The following is a 27,761-nucleotide window of genomic DNA, read 5'->3' on the forward strand; positions in this document are numbered from 1 at the left end:
TGCCCCTGGTCTTTGGTGATGGTGACGTACTGATGGGGTTTTGGTATAGGTGTCCTTCCTGTTTGATAGTTTTCCTTCTAACAGTCAGGACCCTCAGCTGTAGGTCTGTTGGAGATTGCTTGAGGTCCACTCCAGACCCTATTTGCTTGGGTATCAGCAGCAGAGGTTGCAGAAGATAGAATATTGCTGAACAGCGAGTGTACCTGTCTGATTCTTACTTTGGAAGCTTCCTCTCAGCATCAACTGAAGCGACCATATGGTTTTTGTCCTTTATTCTGTTGATACAATGTACCACATTCATTAATTTGCATATGTTGAGCCATTCTAGCATCCCAGGGATAAATCCCACTTAGTCATAATGAGTGATCTTATTGTGTTCTTGAATGTGGCTTACTGGTATTTTGTTGAGGATTTTTCCATCAACATTCATTAGGGATATTGGTCTGTAGTCTTCTTTTTTTGATATCTTTGTCTGGTTTTCATATTAGGGTAATACTGGCTTCATAGAATACATTTGGAAGTATTTCCTCCTCCTCTATATTTTGGTGTAGTTTGACTAGAATTGGTATTAGTTCTCCTTTCAATGTTTGGTGAAATTGAGCAGCAAAGCCATCACGCCTTGGATTTTCCTTTGCTGGGATAACTTTTTATTACAGCTTTGATCTCATTACTTGTTGTTAGTCTGATCAAATTTTGGATTTATGCTTGGTTCAATCTTGGTAGTTTGTATGTGGCTGGGGATTTATCTGTTTCTTTTAGGTTTTCCAGTTTATTGACATATAGTTGCACACAGTAGCCTCTAATGATCTTTTGAATTTCTCTGATATCAGTTGCAATGTCTCCTTGTTTCATCTCTGATATTATTTGGATTTTCTCTCCCTTTTCTTAGTTTGACTAATAGTTTGTCTATTTTGTTTACGTTTTTTAAAAAACAACTTTTTATTTCTTTGATTTTTTTGTATTTTTTGTTTCAATTTAACTTATTTCTGGTCTGATCTTTATTATTTCCTTTTTTAATAATAATTTTGAGATTGGTTTGCTTTTGCTTTTCTAGTTGTATAAGATACATTGTTGTTTATTTGAGGTTTTTCTATGTTTTTCTTGTAAGAACTTATTGCTGTAAGCTTTTGCTGCATCCCATAGGTTTTGATATGTTTTCTATTTTCATTTGCTTCAAGAAACTTTTCTATTTCCTTCTTTTTTTCTTTTTCGTTCTTTTTTTTTTTTTTTTTTTTTTTTTTTTTTTTTTTTTTTTTGAGATGGAGTCTCACTCTATTGCCCAGGCTGGAGTGCAATGGTGCTATCTCGGCTCACTGCAAATTATGCATCCCATGTTCAAGCAATTCTCCTGCCTCAGCCTCCCAAGTAGCTAGGGCTACAGGTGTGTGCCACCATGCCTGGCTAATTTTTTTATTTTTAAGTAGAGATGGAGTTTTGCCATGTTGGCCAGTCTGGTCTCGAACTCCTGACCTTGGGTGATTCGCCAGCCTTGGCCTCCTAAAGTGCTGGAATTACAGGCTTGAGCCACTGTGCCTGGCCCTCAGTTCCTTCTTAGTCTCCGACCCAATAGTCTCTGACCCAATAGTCTCATAGATAGTTCTTTTTTGATAAACATAAAAATTGATCCTTCTGGTCTTAAAGCTTGAAACTTGTATTTATTTTTATCTGAGTTCCTTCCTCAGGAAATGACCTCCAGGCCTCTCACAGAAAGTATTAAAGGACTGAAACTCACCAGATCACTACATCCAGACAATAAGATGCCAGATGCTTCATTTGTCATGATTGTTTCCTTGCCACTCTCTAGTTCCTGCTTTCTTACACATTGTTACATTTCTTCCCTGCTATATAAACCCCTAGTTTTAGTCAGTCAGAGAGATGGATTTGAGACTGAGCTCCCATCTCTTTGGCTGCAGCACCCAATTAAAATCTTCTTCCTTGGCAATACTCATAGTCTCAGTGACTGGCTTTTTGTGTGGCAAGCCGCAGGACCTAGACAGAAGTCCTGGTGTTTCAGTAACAAAGTGTGTTTCTTGTAGGCACCAGATTGTTGGGTCTTGTTTTTTAAATCCATTCACCTACTCTGTCTTTTGAGTAGAGAGTTTAGTCCATTTACATTTAGTGTTATTATCCATAAGTAAGGACTTACTCTTGCCATTTTTTGATTTGTTTCTGGTTGTTTTCTGGTCTTCTTTTCCTTCTGTCTTTGGCAAATGTGATTTCCTCTGGTGGTATGTTTTAATTTTATGTGTTTTCTTGTTTGTGTTTTTGTTATATATATTTTTTTGATTTATGGTTACCATGAGGCTGGCAAATAATCCCTTATAGCCCATTACTTTAAACTGATGACAACTTAATACTAATTTCATAAATAATAAGCTAACAAGCAAAGAGAAAAATAATAAAAATGCTACATGTAAACTTTATCCCCCACTTTTAAACTTTTTGTTGTTTCTATTTGTAGCTTATTATACTGTCTTGGACAGTTGTTGTAGTTATTATTTTTGATAGATTTATCTCTTAATCTTTCTACTCAAGATATGAATAGTTTACACACCACAATTATAGTGTTATAATATTGTGTTTGTTTGTGTACTTACTATTTCCAGTGAGTTTTGTACATTCAGATGATTTATTATTGCTCATTAATGTCCCCCTTTCAGATTGAAGAACTTCCTTTACATTTCTTGTAGGACAGGTCTGGTGTTGATGAAATCTCTCAGCTATTGTTTGTCTGAGAAAGTCTTTATTTCTATTTCATGTTTGAAGGATATTTTTGCATGACATACTCTTTTAAGATAGAAGTTGTTTTCCTTCAAGCATTTTACATATGTCATGCCACTCTCTCCTGGCCTGTAAGGTTTCCACTGAAAAGTCTGCTGCTGGAGATAATTGGAGCTCCATTGTCTGTTGTTTCTTTTCTCTTTCTACTTTTAGAATCCTTTTTAAAATCTTTATCCTTTGGGAGTTTGATTATTAAATGCTTTGAGGTGGTCTTATTTGGGTTAAATCTGCTTGGTGTTTAATTGTCTTCTTGTACTTGAATATTGATATCTTTCTCTAGGTTTTGGAAGTTCTTTGTAAAAATAATTTTATATTATAATTGTTGTATTTTCTTGCTGAATTGACCCCCTTTTCAGCAGTCATTGTTATGGGAATAAATAGAGGTCAAGATCCCATAACTGGCAAACCCAAGTTGGTTGGAGATGTGGAATTTTAAGGAGTCAGGAAAAAAGCCAGTTACATCACTCCAGTTCCTGGGGTTGTTGGTCCCATGACAGTGGGAATGCTAATGGAAAATACCATTATTGCTGCAAAAAGGTGCTGAAGCTTGATGAGCGGGAAGTGCTGAAGTTTAAAGAGCTTGAAATAGCCACAAATTAGCTGTTATGTCTTCTGGGTCATGAATAGCACCCCAACCCAGCTCAAGAAGCAAGGTAGGCCAGTAGAAATGATATATTTTTAAAATTTATTCTACTGAAGTGGTTTAAAATGATGCTTTGTATTTATTGAAAGCTTCATGGCAGATGTTTGCGTACATAGCAGCACCTCACCAGAGAGCATTCCAGTATCATGCAGGGTCATATAATCTAGCTAAGTGCAGCTGTTAACCTACTGATTAACATGGGAGACGCTGTCACATTGAGGATGGATGCTGAACTTTTTCAAGCTACCTCGGGTAAAAATTTGCCTTTTCTAGGATTGTATTTCCCAAGTGCTATTCCAGTAAGGGTTGATACTCATTTTAGGTCCCAAACCTTTTGGGTTCAACTGATCAAACTAAAGAAAAACCATTGGTAGAGAAAATCAGGGAAAAGGTGAAAATGAAAAGATGGTGGTAATTGAGTAGAAAAAAATTACTCTAATAGTTTTTTCTAAGGTGCTTTTTGTGGCTTAGTCACATGGGAAAATGTTTAGGATTGTTTCTTGCTATTAGTCCTCATCTTATGTATGTTAGCCCTCAATGAGGTCTCCCCATTTTAGTTATTTAGGATTAAAAGGCTTATTTTATAAATTATTCAGGTGTATTGTCATATTTGACTTTTGCTATATACTTTAACCTCATTTTAAAATTTTTTGTATTGTTAGAGGGTAACTGTATAGTTTATTTGGTATATCTTAAAATCTATTTCTGAAAAACAAAACAGAAAACCCCAAAACTGGCCTGGCACGGTGGCTCATGCCTATAATCCCAGCACTTTGGGAGGCTGAGGTGGGCAGATCACTTGAAGCCAGGAATTGGAGGCTAGTCTGGCCAACATGGAGAATCCTGGTTTCTACTTAAAAATAAAAAAATTAGCCTGACGTCGTTACCTGTGCCTGTAGTCCCAGCTACTTGGGAGGCTGAGGCACGAGAATCATTTGAACCCAGGAGGCAGAGGTTGTAGTGAGCTGAGATCACACCACTGCACTCCAGCCTGGGCGACAGGGCGAGACTCTGTCTCAAAACAAACAAACAAACAAAAATAAAAACAAAAACAAAATCCCCCCAAAAAACTCAAAACAATATTCCTTTCATATTCTTTTATTTATAATATCTATAGTAATATTTCCTCTTTCATTCTTAATCTTGGTAATTTCAGTTGTTTTCTCTTTTTTCTTGATCAGTCTAAGTAATAATTTTTCAATTTTATTGATCTTTTTAAAGAACCAGCTTTTGAATGACTTAATTTCCTCTATTATTATCTATTATTTTATTCCTTTCAGTCTTTATATTTATTATTTCCTTCCTTTTACTTACTTTGCTTTAATTCATCATCTTTTTGCTTGTCTCTTAATGAAAAAGCTAAGATAATTAGTTTAAAACACTTTGTCAGTAACAATATAAGCACCTAGAATTATCCATTTGCTCTAAGCATTATTTTAGCTGTATCCTACAAATTTCAGTATGTTGTATCTTCATTGTTAGTCAGAACTATTTTCTAATTTCATGATTTCTTATTTGACTTACACAATATTTAGGAAGGCATTTATTAACTTAAAATTTTTAGGGATTTTATAGATTCTTTCAAAATGTATTTTTAGTTCTATTGTACTCAGGCTCATAGAATATATTCTGTATGATTTTAATGTATTGAAGTTTATTGAGACATTTTATGGCTCAGCTTGTAGTCTATCTTGGTGATGTTATACTTATGTTTCAAAATAATGTGTATTCTGTGATTGTTCCACATAATGTTCTATAAGCTAATTTGCTTGATAGTTTTGTTCAGATCTTATATACCTCTATCAGTGTTTTGTCAGCTTGTTTTGTCAATTCTTGAGGAAATTGTGTTAAAATCTCTAACTATAATTGTGGGTATGTCAATTTCTCCCTTTAGTTCTGTCAATTTTTGAGTCATGTATTTTGAAGTTCTGTCATTAGATATATACACATTTAGGATTCTTATTTTTTATGAATAATTCTTATAACATTATGTAAATCTCCATTTATCCCTGATAATATTCTCTGTTCGGATGTTTACTTTGTATAATATTAATATAGCTATTCCAACCTTCTTTCAATTAATGTTTGCATGACATACCTTTTTTTAATCCTTTTATTTTAACCTATCTATGTCTTTATATTAAGCAGGTTTCTCATAGCTAGCCTGTAATTGAATCTCGCATTTTTATCCAGTCTGACATTCTTTGCTTGTTAGTTGGGATGTTTACATTATTTACACTTAGTGTAATTATTGGTATGCTTTGGTTTAAGTCTACTATCTTTTAACTTATTTTCTCTTTGTCCAAGCCTTTTTTGATTCATTTCATTAGCATTTTGTAATTTTCAGCATACAAGTCCTGCATATGTTATGTTAGATTTATACCTAACCATTTTATTTTATTTTGGAATAATTGCAAATGGCATTGTGTTTGAAATTTCAGTTTTCACATGTATATTTTTAGGATATAAAAATATTTTTTCTTTTTTGTATCGATTTTATATTATGCTACCTTGCTGAACTAACTTATTAGTTATGAGTTTTTTTGTAGATTATTTGAAATTTTCTTCATCAATGATTATGTCATTTGACATAGGAACATTTTTATTTCTTCTTTCTCATATGTACATCTTTTCTTTTTTATTCTCGTCTTATTTTAGTGGTTAGATCTACCAGTACTATGTTGAGTATCAGTAGTAAGGGCAGACATTTTTATCTTATTCCCTAATCTTAGAGAGAAAGCATTTAGTTATTCTCTATTAAGAATCATATTAAGGATTCCCTATTTAATAAATGGTGCTGGGAAAATTGGCTAGCCATAAGTAGAAAGCTGAAACTGGATCCTTTCCTTACTCCTTATATGAAAATTAATTCAAGATGGGTTAGAGACTTAAATGTTAGACCTAATACCATAAAAACCCTAGAAGAAAACCTAGGTAATACCATTCAGGACATAGGCATGGGCAAGGACTTCATGTCTAAAACACCAAAAGCAACGGCAGCAAAAGCCAAAATTGACAAATGGGATCTAATTAAACTAAAGAGCTTCTGCACAGCAAAAGAAACTACCATCAGAGTGAACAGGCAACCTACAGAATGGGAGAAAATTTTTGCAATCTACTCATCAAACAAAGGGCTAATATCCAGAACCTACAAAGAACTCAAACAAATTTACAAGAAAAAAACAAACAACCCCATCAAAAAGTGGGGAAAGGATATGAACAGACATTTCTCAAAAGAAGACATTCATACAGCCAACAGACACATGAAAAAATGCTCATCATCACTCGCCATCAGAGAAATGCAAATCAAAACCACAATGAGATACCATCTCACACCAGTTAGAATGGCAATCATTAAAAAATCAGGAAACAACAGTTGTTGGAGAGGATGTGGAGAAATAGGAACACTTTTACACTGTTGGTGGGATTGTAAACTAGTTCAACCATTATGGAAAACAGTATGGCGATTCCTCAAGGATCTAGAGCTAGATGTACCATATGACCCAGCCATCCCATTACTGGGTATATACCCAAAGGATTATAAATCATGCTGCTATAAAGACACATGCACACGTATGTTTATTGCGGCACTATTCACAATAGCAAAGACTTGGAATCAACCCAAATGTCCATCTGTGACAGACTGGATTAAGAAAGTGTGGCACATATGCAGCCATAAAAAAGGATGAGTTTGTGTCCTTTGTAGGGACATGGATGCAGCTGGAAACCATCATTCTCAGCAAACTATCGCAAGAACAGAAAACCAAACACCGCATGTTCTCACTCATAGGTGGGAACTGAACAATGAAATCACTTGGACTCGGGAAGGGGAACATCACACACTGGGGCCTATCATGGGGAGGGGGGAAGGGGGAGGGATTGTATTGGGAGTTATACCTGATGTAAATGATGAGTTGATGGGTGCTGATGAGTTGATGGGTGCAGCACACGAACATGGCACAAGTATACATATGTAACAAACCTGCACGTTATGCACATGTACCCTAGAACTTAAAGTATAATAATAATAAAAAAAAAGGATCATGTTAGCTTTAGGTTTCATGTAAATGTTCTTTATCAAGTTAAGGAAGTATTCCTCTACTACTACTTTTATAAGAATCTTTTTTATAATGAATGAATGTTAAAATTTGTCAAATAATTTTTGTGTTGATTGATATGATCATGTGATTTTTCTTCTATAGCTTGTTAATCTGGTGGATTATACAGCCTTGCATTTCTAGAATAAATCTCACTTGTTTGTGCTGTATAATTCTTTTTATATATTGCTGAATTATTTTGATAGTATTTTGTTAAGGACTTGTATGTCTACACTCATGGAGGATTTTTTTTTTTTTTTTTTTAACTATCATTGCTTGGTACACTGGCTTCATAAAATGAATTGGAGAGTGTTCCTTTTCTATTTTCTGCAAGAGATTGTGTAATTGGTGTTAATTCTTTAATCTTTTGATAGAATTCTCTAGTGAAACAATCTGGGCCTGGATATTACTTTTTCAGGAGTTTTAAGATTATTAATACGATTTTCTTAGTAGTTGTAGGCCTATTTAAACTTTTTCCTATGGGTGAATTGTAGTAGTTCATGCTTTTTGAGGTATTGATCAATTTCATCTAAGTTGTTATATTTACATGTATAGAATTGTACTTAGTATTCTCTTATCTCTTTCATATCTGCAGGCCTGTAATGATATTCCCTGACTAATTACTGATATCAATAATTTGTTTCTTTTATTTTTCTATGTCAGTTATAAGGTTTGTCAATTTTATTGATCTTTTTTAAAAAACAACTTTTTCTTTCACTGATTTTCTCTATAAAAATTTGAAGTATTTAAAGATTTCTCCTGAGTTGCTTCTTTGGCATATGAATTATTTATAAATGTGTTGTTTAGTTTCTGTTTAGAGATTTTCCTGTTATACTTCTCTTACTGATTTCTAATTGGGTTCCATTGTGGTCAGATGACATACTTTGTGTCAAGATAAGGTTTATCATAGGGCCTTGAAAAGAATGATTATTCTGCTGCTGTTGTTTGAAGCATTTTATAAATATTTATTAGCTCTTGTTGGTTGTTGGTATTTGTGGTTTCCTTTATACTCCTGTTGATTTTCTGTCATTTTGTTCTGTCAGTTTTTGAGTGGGGTATGGAAGTCTCCAGTTCTAGTTGTGGATTTGCCAGTTTCTCTTTCCAGGTCTGTTACATTTTGTTTCATGTATTTTTCGGGTGCTATTTTGAATTGCTATGTATTCTTGGTGGAGTGAGCTTTTTATCATGATGTAATGTCATTCTCTTTCTGTGGTAATTTTCTTTACTCTGAAGTCCATGTTATCTGATATTAATATAGACACTCCTACTGCCTTTGATTAATCTTTTCATGGCATATCTTTTTCTACCCTTTTACTTTCAACCTACCTAGTTACATTTGGAGTTTTTTTTGCAGATAGCATGTAGTTGCGTCATGTTTTCTTTTCTTTCTTTCTTTCTTTTTTTTTTTTTTTGAGATGGAGTCTCACTCTGTTACCCAGGCTGGAGTACAGTGGCATGATCTTGGCTCACTGCAACCTCTGCCTCCCTGGTTCAAGTGATTCTTCTGCCTCAGCCTCCTGAGTAGCTGGGATTACAGGTGCGTGTCACCACGCCTGGCTAATTTTTGTATTTTTAGTAAAGATGGGGTTTCACATATTGACCAGGCTGGTCTTGAACTCCTGACCTCAGGTGATTCGCCCACCTCGACCTCCCAAAGTGCTGGGATTACAGACTTGAGCCACCGTGTCTGGCCGTGTCATGTTTTCTTAATCTACTCTTCCAATCTTTGTCTTTCATTTGTATGTAGACCTTTATTAATTAATTAATTAATTAATTAATTAATTATATTATAGAGATGAGGTCTCCCTGTGTTGCCCAGACTGGTCTCAAAGTCTTGAGCTCAAGTGATCCTCCCACCTCAGCTTCTCAAAGTGCTGGGATTATAGGTGTGAGCCACAGCTCCGGGTCAGTATGTAGACCTTTCAAAATTCAATGTAATTATTGATGTGTTAATCCTTAAGTATGCCATTTTATTTTTTGGTTTTCATTTGTTTTCACTGTTTATGTTTTTCTGTTTATTTCTCTCAGCTCCTGCGGGTTACTTGGGGATATTTTTAAGGCAATTCATCATAATTTACTTACAGTGTTTTTGGATTTACCTCTTTGTAGAGCTCTTTTAGTTGTTGCTCCAGATATTATATGATATACACACAACTTATCCCATCTATTGGTGTTACCAGTTTCCAGTTCAAGTGCAGTGTAGAAACCTTACTTTGCTTTATATCATTTAACCCTCTTTCCATTTATAATAAAATTATCTTAAATATTTCCTCTACATCCACTGAGAATCACATCAGACTGTTATAATTTTACTTTAACTATCAAACATAATTTAGAAAACAAGAGGAAAATGAAAGCATATTTCATTGATTCATATTTTTGCTCTGATTTTTTTCCTTTTTTCCTGATGGTCTAAGATTTCTCCTTATCATTTCTGTTTAGAGAACTTTTTTAGCTATTCTTTTAGTGTAGATCTTCAGGCAAATTCCCTTAGTTTCCCTTCACCTGAGACCGTATTGAATCCTTCATTAGTGAAGGATATTTTCCTTGCATGTGGAATTCTGGGTTGACAGTTCTTTTCTGTGAGCACTTGAAAAATCTGCCAGATTTTTCTGGTCTCCATGGTTTCTGCTGAAAAACCTAGTCATTCAATTTTTTTTTTTCTCCTGATAGGTATGGTGTCATTTCTCTTTCACAGCTGCAAGATTTTTTGTTTGTCTTTAATTTTCAGAAATTTAACTATGATGTGTCTGGTGTGATTTGTTTTATTTATTATATTTGTGGTTTGCTCAGCTCTTTGAATATTTTTCTACATCTTTTGCCAAAATGGGACATTTTCAGCCATTATTTTAAAAAATACTTTTTCAGCCCTGTCTTCTTTCTCCCTTATGAGACTCCACTGACATGAATGTTAGATCTTCTATTACATCTCACAAGTCCCCAGTACTCTGTTCATTTTCTTCTGTTTATTTTATTTCTGTCATTAGATTGGGTGATTTCCATTTTTCTATCTTTAGGTTCACTGATCTTTTCCTCTGTCTTCCATGCTGCTCTTGAGTCCATACACTGAGCTCTTTAATTTCAGTTATTGTATTTTTCCATTCTAAAATGTTAACTTGGTTCTTCTTTATGTCTTCTGTTTCTTTGACAAGACTTTCTATTATTTTATTTGTTTCAAGTGTGCTCACAATTCTTCACTGAGATATTTTTGCTATGGGCTTCAAAAAATTCTTTTCATCTGCGAATTGTTTTTTTTTTATTTTTTCTCATTTAAGTTAAATTTTCCTGGTCTTTGATATGATGACTGACTTTTTATTATAACCTGGACATTTTGGGTATTATATTATGAGACTCTGGATCTTCTTTGAATCTTCTGTTGTAGCAGTCTTCCTCTGACATTGCTCCAGGGAGAGAAGAGGAGCACTGGATGATTGCTGCCAGGCAGTGGTAGAAGGAAAGCAAATTTGGCTTTTTCTGGCAGGAGAGGAGATAGAGTCACCTTTTTAAAAAATTATTTCGGTAGTACTTGGTAGAAATATAGTGGCTATAGTTAGTAAAATTTAGAACATATTCTGCTTCTCAGACTCCTACACGAATAATACTTCACTTGTTCTGTGAAGAGCAAACATCGTGTTTCCTTTCCTTCTGCAACCTGTTGTCACCACTCCACACCTGGCTGCTGAAGGCATTTACTTTTCCCAAGGTTTCTTTAACTGTCCTCTTTGGATTTAGCAATGCATTGGTTATAAAACTCTGCCATTCTCCAGGCAGGAGCTTGCAATGAGATACGTTTATACTATCTATTTTTTAAATAAACTTTTTATTTTGGTAAAATTTTATAATGATAGAAAAGTGTAAAGATAGTACAGAGAGTTCTTATATACTGTCACCCAGTTTTACCCATTGTCTAAAAGTTTTCTTCTTGCTTAGTTGTTCCTTTTCTGGTCCTTCTTCTGGAGAATGAACTTTGAACAGAAGTGGTATGCACTACTTCCAGATCTTGCACACAAAACCCTTTAATGTGCTTTTAATCTCCATCTAGCTATTGGATAGTGAGGTCTCTGGGGACCTAGAGGAGGGCAGAGCTGTGGGATGAAAGTATTTTGGGCCCCTGAATGGACAGGTGGGATAGAATATTCTTAGCCATACCCACCACTGACTTGCATTGAATGGTGATATGAGTGAGAAACATTTTAATATTTTATGGTGTTAAGCCATTGATATTTTGGAACTAATATTACTTAAGTAACACATTGATTCTCCTTGGGTAAGTTACTTAATCTTTGGAAACTTGGTTTTACAATTTGAAGAATGAGGATAACTATATTTACTTTACACATTTATAGAGAGAATTAAATGAGACAGCATTTGCCGAAGTTCTTGCACATTTCCTGACACCTAAGAGACACTCAATAAACATTTGTTCAGTCTATTGTCCGCTGAACATGTTCATATGCTGATGGATTTGTTATCTACATATTGAACTCTGAAATATTTACTCGTGTTTGTGTTTTTGAATGTTTAGTCCATCCCTTTTAAATTTATTCTTCAGCCATCAAGGTGATAAAACAAAATGTGAACCTAATATATATTGACCAAAGTATAATGCATTTGTCAGTCCAGTTCACATTGTTCTTTGGTAAGCATTCATAGTAGTCTTGAGAACTTGAATTGAAAAACTGTTTTTAACAACCTCCATACCACAAGTATTACAAGCTACGCCCAGGCCTTCCTTGGAATTTTTGGAAACACAACTGTATATTTCTATGGAAAGTTGAGGAGAAAAAGGGCAAGTTATACAGGTAATTTTCTGTGTCTACATAAAGCTTTTGTAGAAAGCAGATACATTTCTTTTTATCCATTAAATCAGTTGCATTCATTCACAAAATCATTTTGAAGGGATTATTGTTCAGAAGACAAATCCAGAAAAAGGTGTTAAAGGAAAGAGGGTGGTTGAGATTTTTCTGATGAGGCTAAGGGATGTAAGTGGGATGGGTAGAGGGGGACAGTTTGGGTAGGAACTGAAATCTTCAGAATTGAAAGCAGAGGATGGCCTGAGTGGGAAAAGGAAGTAATTTAGAGGGCAGGGTGGCAGAAAGGTGATGCAAGTGATTGGCAAAATGGTTTCACCACTTTTAGATGATAGTATGAAAGTCAGATGTAATATTCTGCACAACTTATAAGGAAAATTTAGAAAAATTTCTCCAATTTGAAGAGTTTGTATAAAACATACGTTTGCAACTGGAGTCTATTCTACTATTAAACATTTAATCATTACTAGATTTAATCATTACATGGCAGCCACTACACATTTGTGTTTCTGTGAAATCTGGTTTACTTGTTGGTTTGAGCTTTTACCTTCCTTAATTTTTTGTTTGGAACATATTCTGCTTCTGAGACCACTACACAAATAAGACTTAGTTTGTTCTTCACTGAACAAACATCACTTTTCCTTTTATTCTACAGCCTGTTGTCACCACTCCACCCCTGGCTGCTGAACGTATTTAGTTTTCTCAAGTCTTCTGTCTTCCTTGGATTTGGCAATGCATTCACTATAAAACTCTACCATACTCCAGGGAACAACATGCACTAAGATACATTTGTACCATCTATTTTATGAAATAAACTTTTTATTTTGGTAGAATTTTATATTTATAGAAGAGCTGTAAAGATAGTACAGAGAGTTCCTATATACTCCTCATTCAGTTTTACCCATTGTTAACATCTTATATTACCATGGTACATTTATCAAAATTAAGAAAAAGACATTGGCTCTTTACTATTAACTAAATTCAGACTTTATTTGGATTTAACAGTTTTTGCATTAATGTCTTCTCTCTGTTCCAATTCAGGACGCCACATTGTATTTAATTTTTCATATCTCCCCAGCCTCTTCTGGTCTGTGACTTTCTAATCTTTGCTTGTTTCTCATGACTTTGACTGTCTTAAGGAATACTGGCCAGGTATCCTGTAGAAAAAAATGTCCCCCTGATCTCAGTTTATCTGATGTGTTCCCTCATGTTGAGACTGGGGTTATAAGTTTTGGTGAAGAGTATCTCAGAAGCCAAGCCCTTCTCATTAGCTCATATTAGAGAACATGATATTCACATGACATTACTGGTGGTGTTAATGGTGGTTAAGGTAGCATTTGCCATGATTCTCTGCTATAAAGTTACTATTTTTCCCTTTCCCTGCTCTATTTTTTTAGAAGTGAATCACTAAGTCTAGTCTACTTCCAAAACTGAGGAATTAAGCTCTGCCTTTTGGAGAGGGAGAATATGAACATACATCATATGGAATTATGCAAGGAAGATTTATCTCTTCTCCCTTATTTTATTTGTTCAGTCATTTATTTATATTGATATTTACTATGCATATATTTATGATTTAGTCCCAAGGGGCAGTAGCCTTTAGTTCTGGGGAAATTACTTTTATAAATGCACTATTGAGGCCTATTTATGGTTATTTATGTAAGTATGAACTCATGGCTATTTATTTTATTCTTTGGGTTATAATCCAATACTACGCTATTTATTTTATTGCTCAAGTTGTTCCAGCTTTGGTCACTGGGAACTCTTTCAGTTAGCTCCTGCTGAACCATTTCTTTTATTAGACTGTTTTCCTTTGTCTTGTATAGACTGGCAACGACACCTCTTTGAAAGGTGATGGGGAAAAATGATTTGTCTTGTGAAATACAGATAAGGTTTTAGTCAATACAGAGTCTCTATTGAAGGCAAATAAATCCTTTTTATATGAAGGACACCTGTAGCAGTGTTATTTACTTTTCAGCTGAGAATAATAAAAATGAACTTTATGAAATGCTTGTCATTTAAGCTAGCTGGTGCTTGAGGTTGTAGTAGCATATTTTAAAAAAATGAAATGACTTTTTTTTTTTGACCCAGCTTAATAACACCGCTGAAGTAGGAAACTCCTCAGAGAAGAACTGGGCTCCCTCCTGTGCTGTGCACACATTTGCCTTTTGAATCTTTTGTAGTGCAGCATGCCTTTGTGGCAGACCCAAGGGAATACACATGGAAGCTGCCTGCAGGGCTGAGGTTTCCTACTAGGCTTCTACTTAGTGCCATCTATCTAAGCTTCCACCTAATGCATTGCTATCTCAGACCACTTGATACTGTTCCAGCCACCTCCAAGGACATGTTCAAGAAGAAGGTTTGTATCTTTTTTTTTTTTTGGCTCAACCTACTGTAGGTTGAAAAGCAAGAGATAGTATGTTGTATAAAAATGGAGGAGTGAAGAACAGAATCTGCCTGCAAATGTGTCTTAGATTATTAATGATTGGTTGTGTGACCCTGAAAAAGACACTCCTTGCTTCAGGTCTGTTTGCTTATCTGTAAAATTAGGACCTCATTATTTCTGACCATCTTTTGGGGCTAACATCCTATGATTTTTATTCTACAGTCAGTGTTATGGTAATTGTTCATACAGTTTATAACTTCCAGAAATTAATGGCAAATAGGTTGGGAAGGAACTGATTAGAAACTACTGCTTTTTCAACAAGGACCAATAATTTATCCTCAGGTGACAATGTTGTCTATTATTTTCCCCTAGATATTTAATTGAATTTTACAAAGTCACAGGAATCTTCCAATATCAGTTATTTGATTCCTAAGGCACTCTTCTCTTCCAACAACCACCTATGTCTGCAAAGTATAAGTAGCTCATCATTTTTTCTCATGATTTGGTGATAGCTTCTTAAGTTGGTATAGAAAACATCTTCCAAGACCACTTCTCATCAGGGCATAAGGCACTGCACACTTTCATTCAATATGTTCAAGGAAGAATTTGGTGATTTGGGGACTGGTACTCAGGAAGACAGGCAAAAAGGACAGCTGCTTGGGGAGAGAAGATCTGGGGCTGGCTTCAGGGAGAAGGACATGTGGGAGGCAGTGTGGTGTCGGGGTAGGGGCAGTAACCTGGAGGATCCCTCAGAACAGATGGCTGCCTTGGGTAAGGGATATGTGCATTTATCATTCAGTTCCAAGAAAGAAGTAGCCTCTAGTTTGGGGGAAATTATATTTAAAAATATGCTGTTAATGCCCAATAAAAATGTCAGTGATTCATCACACTTATATGGCACTATTATTTCCCAAATTTACTTTCACTTTAATTTCCTGGCTTAACATTAATTTCTGGTTTTAACTTTGAACACATAGTCTTTCTATCAAACATACACACTTATACCTCGACTTGGCTCTTATGTTGATATTTAATCATCTTTCTCTTTTCTGGGCTTATTTTCTACTCTTTGGTGAAAAAACAGGAGAAAACAGTTTTTCACCAAACAGGAGAAGAAGTGGTGTGTGGTTTCTCACATTTATGCATGTTTTGGGACTTCCTTCATTTCAAGTTATCATTTCAAGGATGTTTGTATAGACAGCATCCTTGGAGGATAGATATAGAGAAAGGGAGTCATACTTACTGTCTATTATGATAAAGATAATACTGATAATACTCCGCTTTGGAATAAGGAGTAGGCATGTTTTCTGCCCACTATAAATGATTTAGGTTTTCTAAGGTAAGTTTGCAAACTGTAATGCAACCCATTGCATGCACAAAAGTTATCCAGCCCTCTTTGCATCCATCATTTTGTGGGAATTTGGGCTTGGGAAATTGCCGTAAGAAAATGTTCATACTCTGTCTACTGCTATTACTGTGAGAAATAAAGTCCTTTCACTCTGATCCAGGAGTCTCCTGTGTTCTGCTGGCTTTCATGAAATTGACATGCTAATTTGTTAGCTTACAAATACGGTAAAATCTCAGATTTTCAGAGTTAGTTCTTTGCAGTGTACTTCCCATGGTATACTCATAGTGGGCTGCATAGAACCATTAGTTTCAGGGCATGGTCTTTTTTTGATCTACACCTACCTTAAGTTTGATGTGGTACCAAAGAAGGGTCTGATAACTTAGTTTCTGAAAGAATGAGATTCAAGTAAACATTTGGTCACCCTCTAGCTTTGTAATGTTGGCAAGTCAATATCTCTGTGTCTTTTTACTTTCTCTTTTCAATGGAGATGACCTACTTGACAAAGTTATTGTGAAGATCAAATGAGATAATATGGATACCTGTGCTATTCAATATAGCAGCCATATATAGTGCTATGGTTTGACTATGTCCTCTCCGAAAGTCAGGTGTTGCCAATGTGTTAGTACTAAAAGGTGGAGCCTTTAAGAGGTGATAGGGCCATGAAGGCTCCTCCTTCATGAATGAGATTAAGGCCCTTATAAAAGAGGTTTTACACAGTTGGTGAGCTTGCCCTTCTGCCTTCTGCCGTGTGAGGACACTGTATTCTTCCCCTCTGGAGGATGTAGCTCTCACCAGACAACCAAACCTACCAATGTCTTGATTTTGGAATTCTCAGGCTCCAGAACTATGAGAAAATAAATTTCTGTTCTTTAGAAATTACCCTTCTTGCTATTTTGTTGTAGCAGCACAAAATGACTAAGACTCATGGCCAGTTAAACTTAATTACAGTAAAAATCAGTTCCTCAGTTATACTAGTGCTTATTTTCAAATGCTCAATAGGCACATGTGATTAGTGGCTGCCATATTGGATTGAGTATGTTTCTATTATTGTTCACAATTCTGTTGGGTAGTGCTGATAAAGCTCTTTATACATTGCAGAGCATTAGAGAAATACAAGATAGTTTTCTTTTTCCTTTGCTATTGAAGGGAGGTTGGATGAGATCAGCTTGTCTGCCTCACTGCTAACTTGTGGCAAGTTTTAAGACTCATGTGTGCCTTGGAGAGCCCTAGCTTTTTATATACAGTATAGTAAAAAACCTAAGAAAGCTTTAGCAACAGATGCAAGACTGGGAATGACGACTAAGCCTTATCTCATCTCATGTTTCAGTGATTATACTGACACTGCGTTGGGCTAAGATTGCATATGGTCTCAGCATGAGAATTACTGTGAATTGGTAATTGATATTTGCTTGCCATGGCTGTGGGAAGGGGTTGGGGAGCATGCATCCTATATATTTGCCATCTTTGTTCTATATGTGTTTATTTACTTTGTATTTGGTTGTCTTGCCTCAATGGTAAATGTGTTTTTGCTTTCCCTTTGTATAAACATATTTTCTGACTTCCAAGTTTCCAATATTTACTTTGTCAATTTTTCCTCCTTTTCTTTTTCCTTCATCAATAGTATGGTTATGAAAGAGGCCAAGGGGACTTTGCTATGTTTCTTCTTACCCCCGGTGAACCTTCTTAGTTGCTAAGCTATCATTAGCTACAATTCCTTCTGGAATATGGTTAATTAAATTTCACTATTTTTTAACAAAGTGTTGAAAGAGTCTATGGGGATTAGTCGCACTAAGCAGAATTTGATACGGTACTAATATCTTTGTAAACATTATAGAATTATATTTATTTTTCTCAACTGCTACAAGTGAGGTACTTCAGATATAGTCTCACCTCATGTAAACTTCAACTCATGGGTGCTTACTGATGGAGTGCTGGGCTGAGTATTTGGAGGTGGTGTTCAGATTCAGCAGAAGAAAGTTATGACTGATTAGTGATCAGTCACTAGCAACTAGCCTACATTGATATCTGAAGAACTAAGATATTTTATTTTCCTAGAATTTAAAAAGACTCCCTTCTAAATGGCAGCAAAGGTCTTGAAGACTGTCATCTTTGTGCAATCTAATTTTAATCCTAGCTCTGCCTAGAGAAAAACAAATTCTTCCAAACACTATGAGTATGAATTCAAGCTCTCACAAAAACACTGGTAGAATTGTGATCCTATACAATACTTTAAAAATGTTTCTAAGAAGTACAGCAAGGTAGTGATATAAACTTTTCTCCTGTGAAAAAAAGCATATATAGTAAATAACACTCCTCCAGATATTGGAAATAGTAAACGTTACCAGAATTTGTTCTGTAAAATGTGAAGAATGTCATCATAAATTTTGAACTAATAGTTTTGCCAGTTCTCCAGATGTTTAGGACTGACAGAATAGGTAATGACAGTTTTCTGAGGTGAAGAATCTATGGAGAAAAATATCTCATATTTACAACGCAAAGTAAGAGGGGATGACAGAGGAGAAATGTACAGAGAGTAAATGAATTCCAGTAAATTTAATCTGTGATTAAAGTCAGAAGCATTCAAATATGAGGCAGATAAGAGCACTGCATGCCTCCCATCTTGACCTGACAAGATATGGTTTCCAGAGTCAAGACATGCTTTAAAAATTTCACCTTGTTACAATGTATGCTGCAGCATTTAAAAGAAGCAAGTTGATGCACACGTTGAATTTTATTCAGTTCTCCAAACCTGGGTAGATACTGGTAATTGGGGCTAAAGGATGACCATGGTCTTTGCCCTTGAGGTGCTCACATTCAGCAGGGAAGGCAGATCTGAGTGAAGCTGGGCTGATAAGAGGACCCATCACCCGGTTAATTTATCTTTTGCAGCCCTAATGGTTGTCCTGATGCTGTCTCTGCTGACTAGCACTATTCTAGCTCCTTTGATTTGGAATATCTTCCCTCGTGTCTTCTGCTTAGCTGAGCCCTGCTTTTTTTCTAAGGCACTCAAATCCCATCCTATTTGTGAGGTCTTTTTGGGCATTCCTTACACTTATTTAAATATCCGGACCAAGCTGATACCTTAAAGGGCTCGGATATTATAAAAATATTTTGATGTTCCCTATACACGTAATTAAAAATGGTTAATCATAAGTATAAAGAAATCCTACAAAGTTCTTACCTTTATTTTGATGAACATTTTAGTTCTATTTAAGGACACATCAGGGATCAAATTGTGTCAAAAACTTTCTCTTTTTTTTCTGTCTCTAGTTTTGGTGCTCCTACATTGGAATCCTAAAAATGTACTTGATTTGCTTTGAGGTAACCCAGCACCACTTAGGCCTGTCTCCTACACGGGATTGAGAGCACCATCTTCATTTCCTTAGTTTACAGCCCAGCAAGTGCCAGCCGGTAGATGTTTAGTAAGCATTTGCTGAGTGACAGAGTGAATACATTATAGTTCTTTATTGTCATTTGGCCTATGCCGTCTTTGATCATTACTATAACATCCAGAATAAAGTAGGTGTTGATAAATTCTTGTTTAATGGTGTTTGTGGTTGTGATGAATAGTTGTACACCAAAACTTGTGCTCCCTGTCCCATAGTTTAGGTTTAAGTATATTTTCTACACTCTCCCCCTCCCACCACCTTGCATCTTAGTTTGATTTTATGATTATCACATCAATGAAATGTGAGCCAAAGTAATGTGTGTTACCTCTGGGCCATAGTTTTTAAGAAACAGAATGTTTCTCCATGCTTTCTCTTTCACTGGCAAAATGCAGAAGATTATGAGACCCTGAATGGCGGGACAGCAAGAGGCAAGGAGTCTGTGTCCTAAATCACCATGTAGAGAAAAGCTACCTCGCGATCAGGAGTTCCAGAGTGGGGCCATTATTTGAATAAGAAAAAACCTTCTGTTCTGTCAAGCCTCTGACATTTCAGGGTTTATTTGTTACAGTACTTAGGGTTATTCTAACTGATAAATTCTTGTAATTAAGTTCTTAAAATCAGCATCCCTGTTTTTTCTTGTTGGTGGCTCTCTCTTGCTGTTGGTTAGAGTATAGTATTGAAACCCAAGTCATGGGTAAATTCCTTACACAGGCCAGAGAGAGCTGCTCTAAGCACTGAAGCTCAAATGGCTGTGCTTTGATTTTTAAGAGAGGTCAATTGAAAGAATGTGGATTGATCTGTTTAAATCTATGTATTCATTTTGTGGAAAACATCCATGTGAGAGTAGAATTATATGACCTTTCACACAGGAAGACAGTATTATATTTGACACACAGGTATTCTGAAACCACTGCTGCTTTTGTTTCTGAAGTCTGAAGATGGTGGCCTTTTGAATTCTAAATAAATATGCCTAGTTGTAGAATGTATTTGGGAAATGAGGCTTGAACTTAAAAGTGAAAGCCATCAAACCAAAGGCCACAGCAACTAGGATGCAATTTGGAAAACTTTTCTAGAGTACCTCCAAAAATACATGTAAATATAGGTTAACATAAATTTGAATTTAATTAGGGGGATTGATCACAAAGAGTATTAGTTACATGAAAGTCAAATAATTCTAGGAATATATATATTTTAAAATAAGTATATTCTTTTTGTAATTCAGGATATGATCTTTGACTTTCTTGAGTTTTAAATATTGATTATTTTTGAAAACTAATTGTTTAGTAAAATGAATAGGTTTATTCAATCAGTTATAAATAAAAAAAGGATTTGAAACATTTTAAGACTATTGTCATGCATTTCTTCAATGATTATTAAGATTTTACTATGCTCTGGTTACATTTTCATGGGCAATACAATTATTCCAAAACAAATCCACTAATAGATACAACCATAAAACAAACTAAATTCATTGGAAAACAAAATTGAGGTGGGCAAGCTGGAAGGATGCTCTGTCTCTAAGAGGCTTACTGGGGATCACTGATTTTTAAAAAGAAAAAAAAAATCACATATTTAATTTGGTCCTAGAACAAATGATCAAACAAAAAAACCCAGGAAACATTTCAAGGGATACCCATGAAAGATTTTCCACAGAAAGTAGAAGACAGATGAGATAAATATTATCTCAGGTAATTACAGGTTTATTCAACATTAAAATTTTTTTTTTCATTATTTTACAAGGTCTTGAAATTATCTGACATTTAAAATTTTTTCCTTAAGAAGTTTTACAGCAGAAACAAAAGTACTCTGGTCCCATAGACAAAAAAAATTGGCAGGCCCCCAGGGTCGTCTTAATTTCCATTCCACCCCACACCTCAAATTCTCTTGTAATAAGTTGCAGAACTCTTACTATAATTGCAATTGGAGAGTTTATTTGTGGAATAATAGTTCAAGAGATCAGAGGCAACATGAGACGCTAGCTACTGAACTCTAAATGCCCATATTAGAATTCTTAAAAAGAACTTTAAAATGCAGTGAATCATTCCAGGTCTTCATTCAACCTCCCCTTTCCCAAATAAATTAGAGGAAAGACCTCCTTTAATTGCACTATACTGAGAAGACTCTTTTTTGGTGGGAATGTGGCATCAGATTTATTCCTCCTTGCTATTTGAGCCTGTTAATAGATACTAAGATAAGCACTACATGAACCAGCACATACTGATCATGTATATGCATTTAGTGGAAAGTAAACTAATGAGCAGTTTCATATTGGTATCTCTGTTTTGTAAACTGTAAGGCACATTATGTAATAGTGATGATAATATAGTATTTAGGGTCTTATGGGAAGACCATTGACTCCATAGGGTGCTATTCCTTGTCAAATTATCTTGCCTTTCCTGGATTTTCCAGGACCAGTTTAATCTGTTGGTCAAATAATGCAGTTAAGCACTGCAGTTGAATTAACATTCTGTTGATATCCCAGCATGAATAATTTGTGGCAAAGAAATTTCTTCAACATGCCATTGCTTAGCTCTCTGTTGAAACAAAGCTGTCCTGGGTCTGGACTTATGCCTGTTGTGTTGTTCTAAAGATTGTAGAACATTTACGTAAGAATCCAAGACTCTAAATAGAACCTGGACATATGTCAATAGAGTGTTTTAGTTTCAACCCAAACTAGATTGAACTCCTTTGTTTTACATACTTGCTAGTTCTCTTTCTAAGACAAAGTACATTCACTGAATGGCCAGAGCAATTTCTTACTTCTACTATTGTCTTATAGGTATAAAGGTACAAAATTATGTAAAGCACATTCCTCACTAATCTTGTCCTAATTTATTAATCAACAGACATTTCTTGTGCACTGACTTTGTATCAGTTACTGTTCCAGTTGCTGGAGATGTGGTGTAAATAAAACAGATTAAAAAAAATGCCTTCCACAAGATTATATCCTGTTCACAGCATAATTTATTTGAAATAAAATATTAATTGTGGCTCCTTTAGAGACAGACTTAAAAGTCTATTTTGAGCTGGGTGCAGTGGTACATGCCTGCAATCTCAGCTGTTGGAAGGCTGAGGCAGAAAATTAGGAGTTTGAGACTAGTCTGGGCAACATAGCAAGGCACCCATCTGAAAAAAAAAGCATTTTGTATAATTTGTAGGACACTGTACATTGTGGGAAATGTTTAAATAAATACCTCTTTTTTTTTTAATACAGAAACACTCCTAAAACTTTAGTGTTTATTAATTTATTAATTTGATCAGATTAACCTAATGACATTATTTGTATATTTCTTATGTGATCTTTTGGGACCAAGTAAATAATTGTTTTCAGAGTAGATAATACTGCTATTGTGTTTGACTCACTTCTTTTTTATCTTTAATTTTTGTCAATGCATAATAGTTGTACATATTTATGGGGTACATGTGATGTTTTGATACATGCATATGATGTATAATGATCAAATCTGGGTGATTGGGATATCCATCACCTCCAGCATTTATAATTTCTTTGTGTTGGAAACATTCTAAATCTTCTCTTCTAGCTATTCTAAACTATACAATAAAACTTATTAACTATAGTCGCCCTATTATGGTATCAAGCACTAGAAGTTATTTCTTCTAACTGTATTTTTGTACCCATTAACCAACCCCTCGTCATCTCCCCCTTCTCATTACTTGTCCCAGCTTCTGGCAACCACCATTTTATTCAGTATATTCATGTGACTCAATAATTTTAATTAAGAGCTTCACATTTTCCTTAACATCTTCCAGTCACTAAAACCTCCTTTTCCTAGAACTTGGGGTATATATGTTCTTCAAATGATTATCTTTAAATTTTGATCAGAAGATAGTGATACCATGATCAGAAGATAGTGATAGTGACGTGTGTTTCTAACTTAGCAACTCTTAAATAATCACTTTGAAGAAATGATTTCTTAGGGAAGAATTTTCTTTCTCGGATTTGCTAATTTCATTTGAAACAATGAAGAGTTACATGTTAAGTTAGATCTGAAAAATGGTTCTCTGTGTTATAAATTGCAAATGGCTCAAGTTAAGAAAGACAGAGAGAAGAATATTTGTATTAATAGTTTAAGATAATCAAACCTGGCTTATTTATAGAAAATAAGAGGTAAATTTACATCATTTCTTTTACATGTTAAATATGTTTCTGAATTTGCAATGCATTCTGTCATCCTTAAGGAAGCTCCTCTTTTGCATGGCTTGAGGAGCTCTCTTTCTCTCTCACTCCCTTCTCTCCCTTTCCTCTTTCTTTAATCAGATAACATAGACTTCACGCTGGATGGTTTAGGATGTGAAATTGCATAGTAAGTGGAATGTAATTAAATTATATGGGCTGATAATGAATCAGTAAGATGCTATATTCCACATAGACTTGACTGGCTTTCATTCAAATTACCCAGTCTCATCTTAATTATTTTTAGAACTTTCCTACTTTATAATCGTTCTTTGTTCTACTTAGTTCCCCTGGAGAGGGAGCTCAGGATCTTTTCATTTTTGCATAGTCAGATTCCAGACTGGTGTTTAGGACTTTAAAGATCTTTTACCTGGAAGAGGAATAGGTAATTAAGCTGAAGACACAAGTCAGGCCCACCAATCTGAGCAGGTACAGTGCACACCATGATGCCTGCCCCAGATCCCTTTTCAAGGCTGACCCATTCCTGGATTCTCACTCCTCCTCAGGCATTGTTCTGTCACTTCCTTGCAGGTGTATCTCCTGAGAGCACATCACAACCAAACTTCTGCACACAATTCTCTATCTTAGAATCTATTTCCAAGAAACCCAACCTAAGACAAAAGGAGAGTGGGTTAGGGCAGTGCCTCCCCTTAAAAAAAATTCTCAAAGCCCAGTAAAGGTATAAAATTATCTAAAGCACATTTAGAAGGTGAATGTTCTCTAGAGACAGTTGAAGTAGGGAGTAGGCTGTTTGGACAATTGGGTAATTTGGTGGAAGGGAAGAGGAGGTAGATACCTACAGGAAAATGTGGTCTATAAGAAGAAAGACAAGAGATAGAACTTCTAGTGCCTAAAGACAGGTCACATTGATGTGTTGCTTGCCCCTGTTATGGAGCTGGAGAACACTGGCAATTGAGGCCAGACCCAGCCCACCTGGTTCTTATTCTCCAGGAAATGGTAGATATTGCTAGAGGCACATGTGGAGGGCTAAGGGTTCCGATACATCACTCAAGGGAGAAATCGAAGTTAAGTGAACAGCTTCATTTTCTGTGAAAAACCAATGGAAGTGTTTGAGAGATAGTGAATATGTCTGGCCAGAGTTGCTGGAGACACTAGGGTAACAAGCATAGAGGCATCAGCTTTAGAATCTTAGGTTGAAATCCTGACTCTTTCCCTTCCTAGGTAGTGTCTTTGGTTAGTTTACTTCATTTCATTGAGACCAGTAAATTGGAGATAATATCAAAGGACAGTTATAAGAATCAAACAATATATGTAATACACTTAACACAGTGTGCAGTAGGTATTAAATATGTAGGTAATTATTTATTTGTATGATGAGAGAATGTTGTACAAGTACCCATGTGACTGCTGGCATGAAATACCTTAGCCTCAGCAGTGGCTCCATAGCTCCTTCCTCCATTCCAGGACATTGAAGATAATATTAAATAGAGTTTCTCCAGTGGAGCTGAATTACAAAGTACAGATCTATTCTAGGGCATGAATTATCTTCTTCCTTTCTCACAGCTTTGTGGAGTCATTACTTGCACATGTAAATATTTGCCTGCGAAATGGTAAGCATAATTTATGCAATTCACTGAAATCCTAAGGTTCATGTGAGGCTGTAACTCTTAGGCCCACAGAAAGTCACTGAGGATTTGTTGTATTTTAATGTCATCTGTTGCTTTCCTTATCTAATATTTAATTTAAAGTAGAGCAGTTAGCACTCTCTATATAAGTTTAAAACAAAGCTCTTTTCAAACCAGAGCAGTCAGTAAGCAGCAAAGTGGATGTTCCCATTAGGTATGCTGATCAGGCACAGGCATGGGAACCACAGAACTTAAAGTCGGTGGATATCTGAGCCTCTATTGCCTCAACCCATTACTCCTTTGAAGAGTAGCTGGAGAGGTGAGGGACTTGCCAAGAGACCTACAGCTTCGTAGTGAAAAGACAGATCATGACCAGTGTCTTCAGAACTCTCTCCACTGCACCAGACAACCTATGAAATCCATCCCTGAAAAGACACAGACATGATGAGCTAGTGGTGGCCTTCCAGGTGCATGTACACACGGCCTATCAATTGATCAGTTCAGTACGTTATACACACCCACCCACACATACTCCTGGACACAGCTTAGGTGCATAACAACTCAAAAGAGAACTGTGAATCTCATAGGAATTAGTATAATTTGGAGATGGAATCAAAACAATTGTTTCCAGTTTACATAAACACTTTACTCTTTAACGGGAATAAAGTACTGCCAAAGCTATGAAACTAGAAGGATATTTTTGCCTGCGGGAGAAAATTAGCTTTACTATCAGAAAGTTAATGATTATAAAATAAGTATTTGTTTATATCCATAAAGTTGTCAACATAGAGTATGATGACTAAAAACTAGCATTAACTAAATGGAAAGGATTCTGAAATATAAATCTTTCAAAAAATGTGTATCAGAGCTACTGTGGAACTAAATATGTCTATTTCTTATTGAGAGCCCCTCCCGTACTATTGTATGGACAGTGTCTGAGTGGGTGGCGCCTGTTTGCCTTGTTACATCCCTCTTCATCCATGACCCTATTTTGGTTCTAAAGGACTGATCTTGTCAGATAAGATAATCCAGCTTCCACCCCCTCAGCTTTTGTTTGGATTTGGTCAGCGAGAGGCTTTGGCAGGAGGTCAGATGATGGGGAGAGAGTGAGGATGGGGTATTTATTTCCAGGACTCCTTTCCTGGGGTGCTGCAGTGGACCGTTTCTGTAACCTTCCACCTGTGATCATAGCTCCTGTCAGGCATCCTTCTACCACTGTGACTCTCAATAGGCTAGCTTCGGCATAGGAGTGGTAACGGCTTCTCCTGTTGTCAATCCTAGGCTCTTTCACCATCCCTGTGGCTTCTCTTAATCCCATCTTTTACTCTTTTGTAAATAGTACTTTAATTAAAATCTCTTCAATGACCTTTTTTGGATTGTGTCTTAAGTTTCCTACAAGTACTTTGATTGATCCAGGTATGCAGCTAATTTGTACCCACACAGCAATATATTGTCAGTACATATCTTAAAGTCTCCAGGGACTTCTTATTTGCTTGTTGTGTTTCCCAACTATACTGTAATAGACTCAAATCTATATATACGGCCACGTTGCCATATCCAAGAGGCAGTCACCTTATATCTGTCCTCTCAACCAGGCCAAAACTTAAAAAATACATCTTATTTCATTTCTTCTCTTTTCCTCTTTCATGGTAATTTCTCTGACCATCTATAGTTACTATTTGGCCTTCAGAAATAGTTTTTGAGTCATGAACTCCTTTGTGAATCAGATGAAAATATAATTCCCCTTTTCAGAAAAGTATATACGCATACACAACAAATTCGCATATAATTTTGGTTTCTCCTATTGAACTGGAAGTTGATTTTGTTCAGAGAATATTTTCCTCATGGAAAAAGCCATGTAAATGTAGTGGTGATTTTCAGGAAATAATCAAGATGAATCTAAACTGTGCAAAAAAAAAAAAAAAAAAAAAAAATCCTAAGAATAAACATTAACTCTGTACAGATTAAGCCATCTGATGTTAAACTTGAAAAAGAGACTGACATAGCAATGTGAAAGTTATCTTGGACACTCAATTGATTTTGACATTTTTATTTTGATGGCAGCTGTACTAAAACCTGTGACTCAAAGGTACATTGCTGTCAAAGAACATCAGAATTCTCCAAGACTCTCTTGGGTTTAATTTGTGTAGCATCATTTCCTTTTTCTTCAAATCAGTGAGGTTACCTTGCAAAGCTGGCGTTACCAATTCTCTCTATGCCAGGAAAAAAATGATTATGGGATCGTGTTTAAGCTTTAAAGTTGTCTCAGTGGAAGAAATCTGTATGGGAACTCTTCAGTGCTTTCAGTTATTTTCAGATTTCCTTCTGCAGGGAAGCTGTGAAGGCCTAACCTGCAGAAACACTTTCACAAGCACCTCAAAGTTGGCGTGCATGTCTGCTTGCAATTTCAGTTTTCAGACAGGAGGTTGGACTTGATTTGATCAATTAGGATGTTTCTGGCTGCAAGTACAAAAGCCCAAGTCCACGACGAATTATACAGTAAAGAAGTTTATTATCTCACATAA

General features: G+C 35.7%; 1 protein-coding gene across 2 annotated transcripts in view; it reads right to left on the reverse strand.

Annotated features, from left to right (window-relative positions):
* HTR1E (5-hydroxytryptamine receptor 1E) overlaps positions 1-27,761 on the reverse strand; it is an 89,226-nt gene that overhangs the window by 15,838 nt on the left and 45,627 nt on the right. The window lies entirely within an intron of this gene.

The sequence above is a fragment of the Rhinopithecus roxellana genome, chromosome 4 (assembly GCF_007565055.1).
Source record: "Rhinopithecus roxellana isolate Shanxi Qingling chromosome 4, ASM756505v1, whole genome shotgun sequence".
NCBI lineage: Eukaryota > Metazoa > Chordata > Mammalia > Primates > Cercopithecidae > Rhinopithecus > Rhinopithecus roxellana.